At 43.4% G+C, this 16310-nt stretch overlaps 1 long non-coding RNA gene across 1 annotated transcript in view; it reads left to right on the top strand.

Annotated features, from left to right (window-relative positions):
• LOC139034828 (uncharacterized) overlaps nt 1-15831 on the top strand; it is a 44916-nt gene extending 29085 nt beyond the window's left edge. The window contains exon 2 of the long non-coding RNA XR_011487402.1: nt 8432-15831. This is a non-coding gene — a long non-coding RNA (uncharacterized lncRNA). The remainder of the gene's footprint in view (nt 1-8431) is intronic.
• Nucleotides 15832-16310: the final 479 nt, after the last annotated feature.

Raw genomic sequence — 16310 nt, 5'->3', positions numbered from 1 at the left:
ATGCAAGAATCATGGGTTCCATCCTTGGGTCAGGAACCACTGGAGGAGGAAATGACAACCCATTCCAGTGTTCTTGCCTGGGAAATCCCATGGACAGAGGAGACTGGTGGGCTACAGTCCATGGGGTTACAAGGAGTCGCACACAAGTGAACATGCATGCACACACACACACACGTATTACACCAAACCTCCTAAAAGAGCTCAGAGTCAGAAACTATGACAAGGACTAAATATATTTCTTGCTGTACCACACCCCTTAATCAGGTTCCCCAGTTAAATGCTTATCCCATTTTCTTTTTCATTCTTTTCCTGTCCCCTACTTTGTACATTTACCATCTGCATGTGTATAATGTCATTTTTTTTTCAACCACAGGCAATGAATCGTAGATGTAATAACTTTTGTCTTTAAACACATCAATGTGTATTACCAACCACAATATAGTTATCAAAAAACAATGATTAAAAACAAGATATTAAACTTGATATAAAAACTCAAGTTTTCTTGATTTCACTATATATTTCACTAAAAAAGCTATAGATTTCACTAAAGCTCCCAATAGCACCTTTTATAGGGGAAAAAATCACGAGTTATGAATCGCTTCTATTGTTAGTCTCTTTAGACATTGCTGAATTCTCTGTAAGGTTGTAGCATTTTTCATTCTCTGCCAGGAATGTATTATAGCAGTAGCTCTATTCTTACTCATACCCAAAGAGAAAAAATAGGTCCAATAGGCTCAATTTCTTGGTATTGAATCTTTTATGCCCTGATTGGTCTCATTTGATTCATGTGTTCTTCTTTGAATAAATTACTGTTGTCAGGGGACATAGGTGTGCTGATCAACTTAGCGTGGGTCACATACTTCTTTCCAGGAGCCATGGTGGATTCAGGTTCACCTGAAGCATGTGGGCTCAAAGTGTGGGGAAGGGGCGGTTCCGCAAAGCAAAATTCAGGTTACCAACACCACAGAATAGAACTGTGTCAAAACAACAGCAACTACAACAAATATCCAATACATTCTCCCCTTGAAGAATGCCCAACATCTGTACCAAAACAAATGTTTACTGAACCTAGCAGAAGAAGAACAAATATATCAAAACTCGAGCGTAGGTAGTTGTTGTTTAGTCCCTAAATCGTGTCTGGCTCTTTGCAACCCAATGGACTACAGCCCGCCAGGCTCCTCTGTCCATGGGATTTCCCAGCAAGAATACTAGAGTGGGTTGCTATTTCCTTCTCTAGGGGATCTTCCCGACCCAGGGATCGAACCCACATCTCCCGTGTCTCCAGCATTGGCAGGTAGATTCTTTACAGCTGAACTGCTAGGAAAGCCCACAGCTAGGTAGACTCCAACCTAATTTTTCATTTTCACATATTAAAATTTTTATTTTATTTACTTATTTAGGCCACATCATGGAGCATACAGGATCTTAGATCTCTGACCAGGGATCCAACCCATGCCTTCTGCATTGGGAGTGCCGATTCCTAACTACTGGACCATCAGGGAAATCCCTCATGCAGTAAATATTTTCATCTCTCTTCTTTTATTCCTGTTGTTCAGTCACAAAGTTGTGTCCAACTCTTTGCGATTCATAGCACAGAGAGATTTTGATCTAGCTACCGCCTCTGTTTTGTTTTATTTTGTTTGTCAATTTAATTGATTCTCACAACAGCTCTGGGCAGCACCAGGAAAGGTACATGCCCTGCCTGACTGCTTGCTTCACATACACCATATTCACCTGACTGACCTTCCTACATACTTGCCCCAGGCTCTTGCTAGTAATTTTTCTTATCAAAGGGTTGGTGGTTTCCCAGGTAACCAGTGAGCCCACGGACAGTCCCCTCTTTCCCCAGGAGCAAGGCCTGCTGCTGGGTCCTGTCCGCTGTTAGCTGCACACGGTGAAGACTCGCCACAGATCCAGGATGCTGCTTCAGATATGCAAGCTCTCTCATCCATTAAACCACTGACATCTTTGTCACTGAGTTGAGGCTTTTTCTCTCTCTTTAAAAACTATTTTGGCCATGCTGTGTGGCATGTGGGATCTTTAGTTCCCCGACCAGGAGTTGAACCTGAACCCCATCACTGGAAGCTCAGGGTCCCAACCACTGGACCACCAGGCAATTTCCCTTTTTCTTCTGTCTTAAAACTGGGCAAGTGCAGTCCCTGCACCCCTGTCCACAGGGTGCAGCCCAACACATATTCTTTCTACTTTTGAAAAGTACGTTCCAAGAAAATAAACGTATGTGCTTCAAATCACTTTACTAAGTCTTATGCAAGTAAATAAACTTAAACCAGGTTTTTTTTTTTCTTTGCTGTTGTTGCAAGCCACAGCTCTTCTAAGATTGTGACCTTTTTAAAATAACTTAGATGCTATTTTCATCCCTGTTTCTCACAAAAAGAAAATCTTAAGAATTTTCATCACTAGAATGTTTATTTTTTCTTCCTTTTCAAATGACAGAGAGTTTTCACCTTTCATAGAAACTGGAGGGCTCACTGTTTAGCATGGTGATTTGTTGCTGTTCCATATTTCTTTTCAAGCTCATTTTTCTTCTGATTGGAAAGCTTCTAAATGGTTGGTTGCTGTCACAACAGGTCTTCAGACAGTCTTGTCCTGCTCTCAGCCCTGTCTCCTGGGCAGTTTCTTTAAGGTCAGAAACATTAACCCTCCCAGACATGTCACACAAGGACAAGATGAATTCTTGTTTTAGATCCAAAAAGTATTTGGCAAAGTGTTTTCGAACCTAAATGCTTAGTGTATTTGAAGTACACACATCTTATTCTCCTAGTCACTAAACTTCAGAAAACATCCTACCATTCCTTGATATAGGAATGAACACCTTTTTATTTTCTATAATTAACTTCTAACTTTCTGCCTAACAGAGACCAGAAATACCTTTAAAAAAAAAAAAAAAAGAGTCACATTTAAATGCCTCTCTCCATTCTTAGCCAACAACTAGACTAATAATAACCAGAGGAAATTCAGTGGTGGCCGGCCTGCCTCTTCTTATATTTAAAGAGGGAAAATGCAGGGGTTCCCTGATAGTCCAGTGGTTAAGACTTTGAGCTTCCAATGCAAGGAGTGTGGGTTTGATTCCTTGTCAGGAAACTAAGATCCCACATAGTGCACAGTGCAGCATAAATAAATAATAACTAATTAGTTTATTTATTTTTTGTATGAATAAATGTGATCACCCTAAGGAGGCAAGGTGAACCCAACCATTGGGTATCAAGCTGGTGAGTACTACCTAGGGTCTCTCTTCTCTTGCTTTGGCTTGTTACCTGGTGAGTGAACTATTTGTGGGCATGACTGGCACTTGTTACAGGAGTAGAGAGAAAAGAATAGAGGAGAAAATCAGAGCTATCACGTGATAGATGGAAACTATTGTGAAACTTTTGCTTCATTTTTACAAATGCATATGCCAGCGGCTCTATTGCCTGCTGGCGAGCATGCGTTCTGAGCACCAGAGGCTGGCTCACCTGGGGGCTTCCTCGAGCTGTTTCTGTCTGCTGGGGCACTTACACCCTGGGCTGCGCTGTCTGTGCCACCTTTGCTGAGTCCTCCCAAGCCTCCTTCACACTTGTCATCAACCTTTGTCAAAAGTTTTGATAATTGATGTTTAGGCCCTGGAGAATGGCTTTGAGATCCCCTTTCAGGTTAGCTGTGGGTCATATGTCTCATAGCTTTTGCTAGATGCTACCATGCTGGATGAGGTCACCCCTCTCCAGACCCCTGTGGCTACTTGGGATCCATACAGTGAATAGCAATGGAAGTTTGAATGGTTTACAGACAGCAATGCAATCAGTACACAAGATGGAGCTTGCTGGAGAGGTTCTGCTTTTTTTCCCATCACAGAGTCATCCCTAACTAAGGATGGACACAAGGATCAGCATAATTAGCTATACTTCAGGCAGTCATCTTAGCCCTGGCCCCAGCTGCACATGTTTACAAACACATGAGTCATTCATTTCCAATGGTCAGCCATCTGGTCCAGCCGATGGCAGCAACAATTCCTGATCCAAGGTTGCGTCTTTATAGGTAAAAACCCTAGGAATCTGTAGCCTCACTGACACCTAAATATATAAACCAAGGTCATACATACCTCTGCACCTACAAAAGCCACAGTGTGAGGGTTCACCAAGATACTTCTTACCTCCATGATTGTAGTTTGAAATATTATTGATAGAGACCAATGCACACATTTCATTTTGCAAAATACACAACACTGAACTCAAACTGGTATTCAACAGAACTTTCACCTCCTAAACCAGCCTCAGGATGCAGGCTTTGTAGAACACCATGATGGACTATTTGTTACAGGTTCAGTTCAGTTCAGTTCAGTTCAAAGGCTTCGATTCTTTGCGACCCCATGAACTACAGCTCCCTGTCCGTCACCCACTCCCAGGGCTTACTCAAGTTCATGTCCATCAAGTCGGTGATGCCATCCAACCATCTCATCCTCTGTCATCCCCTTCTCCTCCCGCCTTCAATCTTTCCTAGCATCAGGGTCTTTTCAAATGAGTCAGTTCTTCACATCAGGTGGCCAAAGTATTGAAGTTTCAGTTTCAGCATCAGTCCTTCCAATGAATATTCAGGACTGATTTCCTTTAGGATTGACTGGTTTGATCTCCTTGCAGTCTAAGAGTCTCTCAAGAGTCTTCTCCAACAGCACAGTTCTTCATTAGTCTGTTGCTATTCGTTGCTCTGGTTAAAACGTTTTAAGAAAATTCATCCTCACTGTTATGCAGTTTGAAAAGGGAATGATATTTTGTTTTTAGATAATTTTTATATAATTGTGGCTGTTGTTTCATACTACCCAGACACTAGACAAGTGGTAGTTTCCCAAGTTGTAATGTGTAATCCAAGACTGTATCAATGAACTTTTCATATGCTGCTACATTAAAACCCATTTTGTACTTCAAATAGATCTTTTTACCCATGTGTGGTTTCTTAACATCATGGATTGAAGTTGTGGAAAATACTGATTTACTGAGTTCTTCAAATGTCACAAAAATTGACACATTTCGTTATGTAACATAAAAAAATCACTTTTGTTAATATGGCTATAGATCTTATCAGAAAAGTCTTTATATATTGGGAAACTGTCAAGCGCATGGTGGTAGGCACAAGTTTCCCAGAATTCTGATTGTTATTTGAAGAATCAGATTTTATCATTGGCAACAAATGCTGTCAGTTGTCTTCATTTTATTCATTTTTGTGGAAATACCTGCTAAATACTCAAATGTGAATAACCCTAGTTTGGCAGGCATTCTTTTCAAGTAAAAACAGTGTTCCATGGAAACACAACTCAGTTTGCAATTCAAACAGTAGCTCAACTGCTTTTTGTGGACAATCACTATACTTCACTATGTCACAAAAGTGCTTTATATGTGTTTATTTCATACACAGGATATTAAGAAGATGTGTAGGCAAGGATCAAGACTTGATAACATTAATGACTTTATGCTGCTTTATTAAGAACTCTTAAGTGATAGTGGCTTTTTTAAAAAGTGTATAGAAGACTTCCTAGCTGTCCATCTGTAACCTATGCACATAGCCTTGTTTGGAAATAGGGACTTCGCAAATGTAATCAGGTTAAGATGAGGTCCTGCCAGATTGGGGTAGGGTTTCTGATAAGGAGAGGGACATTTGGAGACAGAGACACAGATACAGAGAGAGAAAGGTTATGAGGCTGTGGGGGCAGAGATTGGGGTCATGAAGCTTCAAGCTGAGGTATCTGAAGGATAGCCAGCAGCCCGGAAGCTAGAAGAAGGGAGGAGAGGTTCTCCCCTACAGGTTTCAGAGGAAGCATGGCCCTACGAACCCCTTGATTTCAGACTTCTGGGCTCCAGAACCGGGAGAGAATGGTTATTCTAAGCCACCTCACTTATGGTTACAGCAGCTCTAGGAAATTAACACAGCATCTTAGAAAGCATCCTTTTGAGAAAAGTGAGGGTCACTAATTCTGAATAGTTCTTAGACACCTCTAGGTCTAAAATTTAGGTGGAAACATGGCCTTGTGCATGTGACCTTTACAGATATGAGTTTTTTTTTTTTCTTTTATTGGCTGCACAATGCAGCATGTGGGATCATAGTTCTCCAAACAGGGATCAAACCCACACCCCCAACAGTGGAAGCGTGGACTCTTAACCACTGAGCCACCAGGGAAGGCCTAAGATACGAGATTTTAAAGATAGCATTGAAAACTCATTGAATTGCCATGTTGTTAAAGTCAAGAGGCCTTATAGATATAACCTGTGTTTTTCTGACCCTGGACACTGGCTCCAACTCCCTGGAGAGACCCATTTTCCCTCCACACATTTTTAGGAGTCTCTAGCGCAGGGCCTGAGCTTCCCTGGTGGCTCAGATGGTGAAGAATCTGCCTGCAATGCAGGAGACCTGGGTTTGATCCCTGGGTTGGGAAGCTCCCCTGGAGGAGGGTATGGCAACTGACTCCAGTATTCTTGCCTGGAGGATCCCCATGGATAAAGGAGCCTGGCAGGCTACAGTCCGTGGGGTTGCAAAGAGTCGGACAAGACAGAGCGACTAAGTACACAGCACAGTGCAGGGTCTGGACTGGGGTGAGATGAGGGGGACAGGGCAAGTGCTCCCCTAAGTACTATGCCCCAGGGCTTGCTCTTACTCTACTTCCAGCCCTGCCCCAGGGTGCTCACAAGTGTGCATGAACAAAAAGACATACGTCCAAGGGTGTCCAAAGACACCCTGGACGAGACTTTCTGGGTGAGCAGTTAGAATCTGCATTTTCTTGACACTTTCTGAGTAACCCTGAGGCTGATTCAGGTTGGGGGGTGAGTCATAGCCCGGCCCAGAAATATGATTTGAAATGTTTCTTTTTGCTTTAAGCTGCCGCATTCATATGGGTTTATAGCATAAATTTTCTAAGGAAAGATAACAGTGTCATGTTTGTAGCAAGGAAGCCTGGGGGACCTAGGGAAGAGGAGAGGCTGGAAATGAAGAACAAATGAAATCAAGACTGAATAATAAGGAAAGTACAAAGAATTAATGACATTCCATTTGCATGAAATAGCCAGAAGAGGCAAATCCATAGAGACAAAAAGTAGATGAGCAGTTGCCACGGGCTGGGGAGACCAGGACGTGGGGAGTAAGTGTTTAATGAGTACAAAATTTCCTTTTGGGGAGATGAAAAAGTTCTGGTGAATGGATAAATAGACTATGGTACACCAGACAATGAAATATAATTCAGCACTGCTAAGCAATGATCTATGAAGCTGTGCAAAGAAATGGAGGAAACATATTACTAAGTGAAAGAAACCAACCTGATTAAGTCTACATACTGTATGATTCCAGGTACAGGACATTCTTATGGAGATGGTAAAAGATCAGTGGTTGCCAGGGCTTAGTGAGCAGGGAGAGATGACTATGTGGAGCACAGAGGGTTTGGAGGCCAGTGAAAACACTCCAGTTGATACTATAATGATGGATATGTGTCATTACACACGTGTCCAAACCCATAGAATGTACAGCAGTGAGAGTGGAGCCTAAGGAAAGCTGTGGACTGAGGCGGCACTAATGCCGTGATAGCCTGTGTAAACAAACTGAACCCTAGGCCAGAGTTAATGCACTCAGTTCCCAGAAAACAAAATCTAAGGACAAACAGCCAAGTAGATTTCCCCTCAAAAGGCAACTGCTCAGGCTACAGCCAATGAAATCATTGCTTTATTTCTGCATCCTCCTATAAAATCCTTTCCCCTGTTCCTGATGGTTGTGGCTCCTAACTGCTTTGGGTTTTGTTGTTGTTGTTTAGTCCTTCAGTTGTGTCCAACTCTTTGCGACCCCATGGACTGTAGCCCACCAGTCCATGGGATTTCCCAGGCAAGAATACTGGAGTGGGTTGCCACTTCTTTTTCCTGACATAGGGCTCAAACCAGAATCTATTGCATCTTCTCCATTGTCAGGCAGATTCTTTATCACTGTGCCACCTGGGAAGCCCGCTTTTGGTTTGGTACTGCCCAATTCAAACTGATGTTTGCAGAAATAAACTTTTCAAAAGTGTCATGTGCATTAGATTATCTTTTAACAATCTTGGTGTGTTCACTGTGCACACAGATGGGAAGAAATCACTAGGACACCCTCCAGCTCTAGGATGCTGTGATAAAAGTGATCAGACAATCAACAAGACTCAGAGGAAATCTCAAGTTGTTAATTAGGTTTTCTGAATCCATAGACACTTTCTCCACTAGCTTACTGAGATGCAGCACTTTTTTTTTTTTGCACCTTGGTTGTTTCACTCTACAATTTATTTCAAAGGTTTTTTCACATCAGCACATTCTTAATTATGCATTGCAGTCAGATCTGCTGTAAGAGGCACAAATTTGTGCAGCACAGTTGATATATTAGGGAACAATCTGAGCATAATGGGAATTTCGCATTTGCTTATGTGTGATTTCTTCCGTAGGAAATGCTAAATGCACACAGAAAACCGCACACTGCTGACCTGAAGCCATGGAAGGAAACTGCAAACGGGTACCCACCACAAACATCCTTCAGGACTGCAGTTTTCTGCTGCGCTTTGCCTGGCAGATGCAATGCTTCTAAAGAAAGGACTCCACACAAGAAAGAAGAGATCCACACAACCTGCATTTCACTTTTACCAAAGAAATGCCTGAACCTATTTTACTGGAGAGTTCATTCCAAAACACTGGAAAGGCAAAAAGCACAAGTAGCTGAGACATTTAAAAAGACACTCAAGCTTCTTAAACGCAAGAGAATCTCATTTCCTTCTGACAGTAAAGATACTGAACACAGATGTGGGAGGATTAGATTAACACCTCTGGAGGGAAAAAAGTGACAAAACTATGTGGCCAGTAGGTGGCGCCTGGCGTGCATGTGGCTAGGAGTCTGGCAACCCAGAAGCTGCCTTCTGAAAAAGTGAGGCTGGTAAGTCATGACCTTCAGAGAACTGAGTACCTCGAGCACTGCTGGCAGTAAGAAGACTGAATCGAGAGCTTAGCGGTCCAACAGCAAACCAGAACAATGAAGAATGACTTTTTTTTTTCTCCCATCTTCCACTCACTCCTCAGCATAAGTTGGTGGTTCTCAAACTCTTTGGGGTACCCAGGAATCACCCGAGATGTATTAAAAGGTATAAAAATGATGTATTAAAGACACTGATGCTGGGAAAGATTGAGGGCAAGGAGGAGAAGAGAGTGACAGAGGATGAGATGCTTGGATGGCATCATCGACTCAATGGACATGAGTTTGGGTAAACTCTGGAAGTTGCTGATGGACAGGGAGGTCTGGCATGCTGCAGTCCATGGGGTCACAAAGAGTCAGACACAACTGAATGACTGAATTGAACTGAACTAAACTGATGGTTCATTGGTTAAGACTTTTGATTTCCACTGCAGGGGGCACAGGTTCCATCCCACACATCACATGTTCTGGGCTCAGTCGTGTCCGACTCTTTGAGCCGCATTGTGAGAGCAAAAAAATATTGTGAACCACTATATTGTACACCTGAAATTTTTATAATATTGTGCAGCTAGACCTCATTTAAAAACAAACCAAAAAAAAAAAAAAAAAACCCAAAAACCCAACCCTGAGAACTGGATCACCTGGAAACTTGTATATAGTAGAGTTTTGGGGTCTCTAGCCCAGACCATAGACCCTGGAGCGGGGCCTCAGAAATCTATGGTTTAACAGAGCTCCTCAGGTGATGCTGAGGCTTGAGAGCCCCACTTGGTTACCTCACCCAGACCCTAAAACTTACCAGCACGCTCAGTGTGCAGATCCCACCGCACTGCTGAGCACAACCAGCGGTGGGAGACATTGCAGGGGGCGGAGGGGGTGCGAAGGGTGGGCTGGGGCCAGCCCGCTCGTTGCTCGGCCTTGCTCTCTAGTCAACCATGAACCAGTGCCTTGGAGCCTGCCTATCTTTTCTGCTTCTTGGAAAGGCCACACTCCAGTCCATATTTTCCACCCTTCTCCCCAGGAAGTGTATCTGATAGCAGATCAATTTTTAAAGAGCCTGCCTGATTTGCAGCCCCACCCTTCTCTCCCTCAGGCCATCTGGATGCCCAGACCTTCAGACCTAGCCCCAGCTTGGGGCCTAGTACAAGCTGTCCCTAAGAAGAAGGTCTGGAAGGAGGACCAGGCCCACCCGCCACAGGCTACAACATCTGTGTCCTCATCTGCCTGCCTGGGTCCTACTGCTCACACAGACCTTTTTTTTATATTGGAGTATAGTTTCTTGACAATGTTGCATTGGTTTCTGCTGAACAGCAAAGTGAATCGTTTATACATATGTATTATTGTTATTCAGTGGCTTAGTCGTGTCCGACTCTTTGTGACCCCATGGAATGCAGCACACCAGGCTTCCCTGTCCTCCACCACCTCCCGGAGCTTGCTCAAGCTCACATCCACTGGGTCGGTGATGCCATCCAACCATCTTATCCTCTGTCGTCCCCTTCTCCTCCTGCCTTCAATCTTTCCCAGCATCAGGGTCTTTTCCCATGAGCCAGTTCTTCACATCAGGTGACCAAAGTATTGGAGTTTCAGATTTAGCATCAGTCCTTCCAATGAATATTGAGGACTGATTTCCTTTAGGATCGACTGGTTTGATCTCCTTGCAGTGTAAGGGGCTCTGAAGAGTCTTTTTCAGCACCACAGTTCAAAAGCATCAGTTATTATGGGCTCAGCCTTCTTTACGTATACATATACCTATACATATTCCCTCTTTTTTATATTTCCTTCCCATATAGGTCACCCCAGAGTATGGAGCAGAGTTACCTGTGCTATACAGTTGAGTTCACTTCAGTTCAGTCGCTCAGTCGTGTCCGACTCTTCGAGACCCCATGAACCACAGCATGCCAGGCCTCCCTGTCCATCACCAACTCCTGGGGTCCACCCAAACCCATGTCCATCGAGTCAGTGATGCCATCCAACCATCTCATCCTCTGTCGTCCCCTTCTCCTCCTGCCCTCAATCTTTCCCAGCATCAGGGTCTTTTCAAATGAGTCAGCTCTTCGCATCAGTGGCCAAGTATTGGAGTTTCAGCTTCAACATCAGTCCTTCCAATGAACACCCAGGACTGATCTCCTTTAGGATGGACTGGTTGGATCTCCTTGCACTCCAAGGGACTCTCAAGAGTCTTCTCCAACACCACAGTTCAAAAGCATCAATTCTTTGGCACTCAGCTTTCTTTATAGTCCAACTCTCACATCCATACATGACCACTGGAAAAACCATAGCCTTCACTAGACAGACCTTTGTTGGCAAAGTAATTAATGTCTCTGCTTTTTAATATGCTGTCTAGGTTGGTCATAACTTTCCTTCCAAGGAGTAAGCGTCTTTTAATTTCATGGCTGCAAACACCAGCTGCAGTGATTTTGGAGCCCCCCAAAATAAAGTCAGCCACTGTTTCCACTGTTTCCCCATCTAGCTGTCATGAAGTGATGGGACTGGATGCCATGATCTTAGTTTTCTGAATGTTGAGCTTTAAGCCAACTTTTTCACTCTCCTCTTTCACTTTCATCAAGAGGCTCTTTAGTTCTTCTTCGATTTCTGCCGTAAGGGTAGTGTCATCTGCATATCTGAGGTTATTGACATTTCTCCTGGTAATCTTGACTCCAGCTTGTGTTTCCTCCAGCCCAGCATTTCTCATAATGTAGTCTGCATATAAGTTAAATAAGCAGGGTGACAATTTTCAGCCTTGACGTATTCCTTTTCCTATTTGGAACCAGTCTGTTGTTCCATGTCCAGTTCTAACTGTTGCTTTCTGACCTGCATATAGGTTTCTCAAGAGGCATGTCAGATAATGTGGTATTCCCATCTCTTTCAGAATTTTCCACAGTTTATTGTGATCCACACAGTCAAAGGCTTTGGCATAGTCAATAAAGCAGAAATAGATGTTCCTTAGATGAGATTAATGTCTGATTTCGTTTGATTGGTATACTGTGCTTTATGTATCTAGAGTGCTAGTATTCAGGGTAACAGAGCTGGTACTCAAACAAGGATGCCCTGGGCAGGGAGGTGAGCCAGAGCGTTATCATTCCTTCCGCATCCATCTTATGTTATGCCAAACAGTTTAGACCCTCCCCTGCTCTCCATTCTTTTTACTGTTTGGGAACCAGTCCAATATCCCTGGATCCCTGCTCTCCAGACCTCAGGCTTCCAAGTCTTGCTAACCATTGAGGTAACAGGCCCCTAGTTGGGTTTATCAACTCAAAAATATTTTCACAACCTAAAAGTTGAGAGTCCTGCTTCATTCAGCAGAAATTTTTAGGACTTCAAACCTAGAAGGCAGCATCTCAAGTAACCCCGAGAGAACTGCTCCAAGGAGGTGAGTGGGGAGCTAGGATGTATAGCAGTTTTGCGACAAAGGACAGGTAGTCTGAACATCAAAAGATGATTATAAATTAAAGAAAACAAGATATGCCAAATTAAGGAATTTCACACTTTTCTATGTATGGGAAGATGCAAGAGTCTGGACTCACTGACATTATTCCTTTGATATGAAAGTGAACATGTTAGTTGCTAAGCTGTGTCCCAGTCTTTGCAATCCCTTGGACTGCAGAACACCAGTCTTCCCTGTCCTTCACTATCTCCTGGAGTTTGCTCATATTATGTCTAATACATTTCCATTACTGGAAACTATATCATAGTTTTCTTTTTTCAACGTATTTTTAAACATAATTTTTATTACAGTATAGTTGCTATACCACATCATATTAGTTTCTGCTGTAGTACAAAATTTTGACTGTGGACAGACCAGCTTAGGGAAAAAAGAAATTAAGTTTTATGGGTCTTCTTTGACTTCCAGCTGCCTCAGTCATCTCAGTTTTGACATTTCCTCCACTTTCTTGGTGGGTTACCTGTTTCCCCAGATGCTCAGGGACCCCAGGAAGACCCTCAACCTGATTGTAACCCCCAGCCTGTCTGGCTCTGCAGTTAGAAAGCACTTTCCCATGCTTCGTCTCTTTGGCATCACACAATAACTTTCTGGGAGGGGAGTGCTTGGAGTGCCTGGGTGTCTGTCACAGAAACACAGGACACCACAGAGTGTGAATCAGAGGAATTCTATGTGTACAAAAATACCCTCTCCCTCACTGGGCTGCCTCCTCCAAGACAGAGCCGTTTACTCGCTGACTGAAACTGTGCAACTCAGATTGGGACTTGAACCCACAGTCTTTTAACTGAGATCACACACCTGGTCTCAAGACTTCATGAAGCTCAGGGTCTTGATGTCTCATGGCAGAAAGAATTCAGTGAGAGACAGGTGATAGGTAAGAAGTGAATTTATTTAGAGAGAAACATATTCCACAGACAGTGTGGTCATCTCAGGTGGGAGTGGCTCCAGGGTACGGGGTTGTCAGTCTTTACAGGGGTGGGTAATGTCGTAGGCTAGTGAAGGGGAGTACTCCAGCTCTTTTAAGGAAGGATGGGAATTTCCAGGGACTGGACCATTGCCCACCTTTTGACCCTTTATGACCCTTTCAGACCTGTCATGACACTGGGGGGTGCGTCATTTAGTGCGCTGCTCTGTTACAATAACTTTATACTGAGGCTCAAGGTCTAGTGGAAGTCAACTCGCCCACCGTCTTGGCCCTATTTGGTTCTAATCAGTTTAAGTTGTGTCCTCTGGCTATGTCATTCTTTCAAAGGTTGTGCTCCACATCCTTCCCTCCTGTTTCATTGAAAAAAAAGTGAAAGTCAAAGTCTCTCAGTCATGTCCGACTCTTTGTGAACCCATGGGCTATATAATCCTTGGAATTCTCCAGGCCAGAATACTGGAGTGGGTAGCCTTTCCCTTCTCCAGGGGATCTTCCCAACCCAGGGATCAACTCAGGTCTCCCACGTTGCAGGCGGATTCTTTACCAACTGAGTCACAAGGGAAGCCCATGAATACTGGAATGGGTAGCCTATTCCTTCTCCAGCGGGTCTTCCTGACCCAGGAGTTGAACCGGGTCTCCTGCATTGCAGGCAGATTGTTTACCAATTGAGCTATCAGGGAAGCCCCATTACTGCATCAAATTGGAGGGTGATGTCACTCCCATGCAAAAGGCTTTCCCGTATTTCTAAAAGGTCCCTTGAAGAAGCTGCTTCTCATGTACACACTTAACAGATGGTTAAATGCTTAACAGGGAGAGGAACCAAAAGCTGTACTGTTCCAACTGGCTGCTTATTTTAAATGTAATTTAAGAATAAGATAGGGCTTCTCTGGTGGCTCAGTGGTAAGAACCCACTGGCCAATGCAGGAGACATGGATGGGTTTGATCCCTAATCTGTGCTTCCCTGGTGGCTCAGATGGTGAAGAATTTGCCTGCAGTGTGGGACACCTGGGTTCCATACCTGGGTCGGAAAGATCTCCTGGAGAAGGGAATGGCAATTCTCCTTCTCTTGCCTGGAGAATTCCATAGACAGAGGAGCCTGGTGGGCTACGGTCCATATATGTTTATGTACATATACATAAATATGTATATTCTTTTCCATTATGGTTTATCCCAGAACATTGAATATAGTTCCCTGGTCTATACAGTAGGACCTTGTTGTCTATCCATTCTATATGTGATTTATCACCAGTAATATTTTTTCACTGAATCAAATAGGAAGCTGCAAGCCAGATGTCCTGTTCAATATGGAGCCCAGGGAGAGTTCAGCCACTGGGCTGAGCTGCCAACGCAGGAGAAGTAAGAGATAGGGGTTTGATCCCTGGGTTGGAAAGATCGCCTGGAGGAGGATCCACTCCAGTTTTCTTGCTTGGAGAATCCCATGGACAGAGCCTGGTGGGCTATAGCCCAGAGTCAGACAGGACTGAAGCGACTTAGCAGGCAAGCACACCTCATTCCCACAGCTAGAAGGAGGCAGCCCTGGAGCTAAAGACTCAGTATCCCTGGATCCACACCACCTTTCAGCCAGGGCCCACCTGCCTGCCAGTCCCCAGCTTCTTGCATTCGTTTGGGTCTCTTCCGATCAGCTAGAGTGGGAAGAGCATTGTGTCAGCAGATAATCCTGACTACACGTCCCCACTCAGAACTAGTCTTTGGACACACCCTTCTCTCACTACAGCTTTCTTTTCCCTTCTCTGAATGTGCCTCCCTCCTCAGGGCCTTTCCCTTTGTGGGTCCCCTGCTGGAACTTTCTTGCTGTTTCCTGGCTGACTGTCTTTCCATAGGAAACTGAAAGATCCATAGGTGTTCTATTGGATCATGTATCTGTCTTCTCCTCACTTAGTAATACCTGATACATAAAAAGTACCTGCGAAAGACCCAGGCTTTAGGTGTTCTTCCCCATCAGTGTGAGTGGAAAACTTCTGCAGCGACTCCTGAGAAGGGAAAGCTTCCAACACCACCATGCAATTTTGGAGTTCTTCAGAATTCTATGTTGTCTTTGTACCACCAGAAATAAAAAGCCAAGGGGACATGTTGCTAAGCAACTAAATGGTTGTTTTAAGTAGTCATTTACAAACAAAGGAGACAAGTAGAATTCCTCTCATTTCTTTTTCTTTTTTTGGCCATTCCACACATGGGATCTTAGTTCCTGGACCTGGGATTGAACTTGTGACCCCCGGCACTGGAAGCACAATATTTTGACCATTGGACTGCCAGGGAAGTCCTGAGATGGGTAGAATTTCTGTGAGATACTGAATTTCTGAATGGTACTCATTTACTTCTTTTGTACAATGTCACTGAAAGACCTCCCTGGAAGAAGATCTCATTCACAAAAGTGACCAAAGGTATAAACTACTGAGGAATAGATTTTATTTATAAAAATAAGTGTGTAAAAATGACATGAAGGAAACTAGAAAACTTTGTTAAGAAATATGGATTTTAATAAACACAGAATTCTGAAAATTAAGATATTAAATTAACCTGTGTGTCCTGCACTATCCAAATCAAATGCTAACATTCGTTTTCCTAAGATTTTTAGTGCATGATACTAAAGTACATCTCTATGAAAATAACATGTGAAGATACACCAAGAATTGGGAAAATGGGAGAGGTCACCTTTTCAGAAAGCAATGACTGGTAGAAAGCACAAAGTTTGCTTCTGATATGATGGCTGCACATGAGTATTCATTTGCAAAAATTCACTATTAGAATGAAAAAATACATCAGTGAAAATAAGTTACTGCTATACTTGACAACAAAAGCTCACAAAGATCATACTGAGTGAGAGAAATCAGACACAAATGTGTGTACACTGAATGAAAACGTTTACATAATGTTAAGAGTCAAAATTGATCTGTGATGTTAAATGTTAGAAGAGTGGTTACATCTGGAAAGGTGAGAGCAAGAAAGGTGGAGAGGAAGCATGAAAGGGGTTAGGGGTTCATA

Source organism: Odocoileus virginianus, chromosome 1 (assembly GCF_023699985.2).
Source record: "Odocoileus virginianus isolate 20LAN1187 ecotype Illinois chromosome 1, Ovbor_1.2, whole genome shotgun sequence".
Taxonomy (NCBI): Eukaryota; Metazoa; Chordata; class Mammalia; order Artiodactyla; family Cervidae; genus Odocoileus; species Odocoileus virginianus.
The sequence above is the reverse complement of the archived record's forward strand: the minus strand, read 5'-3'. Positions and strand labels throughout refer to the sequence as shown.